The 1,845-nt window shown below is 36.4% G+C and overlaps 1 long non-coding RNA gene across 1 annotated transcript; it reads left to right on the forward strand.

Annotated features, from left to right (window-relative positions):
- The first annotated feature begins 217 nt into the window (after positions 1 to 217).
- On the forward strand, positions 218 to 1,478 carry LOC141426250 (uncharacterized). The gene is made up of 2 exons (XR_012451215.1): positions 218 to 491; positions 1,070 to 1,478. It is a non-coding gene; the product is annotated as an uncharacterized lncRNA (long non-coding RNA).
- The last annotated feature ends 367 nt before the right edge of the window (positions 1,479 to 1,845 follow it).

Genomic DNA, 1,845 nt, shown 5'->3' on the forward strand with positions numbered 1-1,845 from the left:
TTCGCCAGAATATTTTCCTTGCCATAAACAATAAGAGCTTGATTGGAAAACAAACCGCCCCTGAAATAATATGCATCCTATTACAACTCTGTAAATACGATTTGGAACGGTAAAAGTGCCATGGAACGAGGAAGAAGAAATATAAATAATTCAGCACCCATTTATAAGTAAAACCGAAAATCGGTGGAAAATTTTCCAGTAGGCTTCGGAGACGATACATCAACGTCAAAAATTATTGTTTTAGCACAATAACACGTTTGATAATGAGATTTAAGAAACAAGTTTTAATTAGGGTAATTCCGGAATAGATGCCTCGATTTTAATTTCGGCTAGTAACAGAACTATGAAACTACAAGTTTTACTATATAATAGCAAGCGTCATCCCCGTAAACCTCGGTGCCTCTGCGATCGTAAGCAAGAGCGTACGCGTTTCGTCTGTGAGTGCCAAAACCTTCCGCGACGAGACCTCGGAGAACGTGGAAATTATATTCGTAAGTATTTGTTTTCGATTAACTTTTGACTCGCTTATAATTCCTGTCTTTCATAAATTGATTTGGTTGCACTGAAGCTACATGTTTCATTGTGATTTTATCAATATTTCATTTTTTACCTAAAATGGCATCTATCCTCTGCGAAAAGTATAGTTGCCCCGTTTTTTGATCGCCATTACATGCCCCTAAGAGCATTTATCCTCAACTGCTGGTCAATGGTGGCAATTTTGGTAAAAATAATATATTTTGTCTTACAAATAGGGGAGAGACTGATTTAATTACACTGGTGTCTCTTCAAAAAGCTTGGTTTTTTTCTTAAAACATACGTTTACCTACTATCTTTGCTTGAAAAACAAAGACAAAGAAAGCACTTGGGAAGTTCAGTAATAAAATATATACATCTAAAAACAAAATTGGCGTGTGATCCACTGTAACCCATGCCTGGGTATACAATTTTACTCATTTTACTCACAAATGTGATGAAAAACATTGTGTATGTCGCACAGGCGATTCTAATAGACTCGTTCGTATTCATTCCTTATTTACCGCCCTTAAGACACGATGTACTATTGTTGCAGAGGGGCGGCGGATGCAGGCCACTTCCAACCCAAGAAACTGGAGGTCTATGGGGGAGGCCTATGTCCAACAGTACAACAGTAGACGCCCAACAGCTGATATGATGATTACGATAGTAGTAAAATGGCTCGTAACTAATATACGAGGAAACAGAGCTTTACATCGCGTGGTCTAAAGAAAGCATGCAAGCAGCCTTCAAGGAAATGAAGAAGGGAAAAAAGGAGTCAACAAAATGGCCAAAACGTGTACAATACTGCCTTGGATACTAAGACGACGCTTTGCCAACAACGACAATAACAAATACATTCATAACTGGTATTTAGTGTGGCTTCTGATGTGTTTGCAAATATTAAAAAAATAATTGGTTCTAATTATTTCAAAATAATGAAAGTAAAAGACAGAAATGATTAATTTAGCATGTTTAATTTTATAGGGCATCTATCCTCTGACCCATTTTTGCGCCGAGTCATCTATCCCGCACGGTAGGCACATATACCATTTTTAAGGGGTCAAAAAAGTACGATTTACACAAAATCTATACGACTTATCAAAACAAGTACAGTAAAATAATATATAAAGGATCATAGTTATCATACGCATTGGACGCATTACTATTGAATGATGAATTATTGAGTTATAAAGCGATTTCAAAAAGTGGGGCATCTATCCTGGACTTATCCTATTCAATACGTTTAAAAATTGTTTTAAAGGCCCAAATTAAATTTTCGGCGTTGGTTTGCTGAGCGTTTAAAATGAGTGAAATATTTAAAGTGTTCCT

This window comes from Choristoneura fumiferana, chromosome 3 (assembly GCF_025370935.1).
Source record: "Choristoneura fumiferana chromosome 3, NRCan_CFum_1, whole genome shotgun sequence".
Lineage (NCBI taxonomy): Eukaryota > Metazoa > Arthropoda > Insecta > Lepidoptera > Tortricidae > Choristoneura > Choristoneura fumiferana.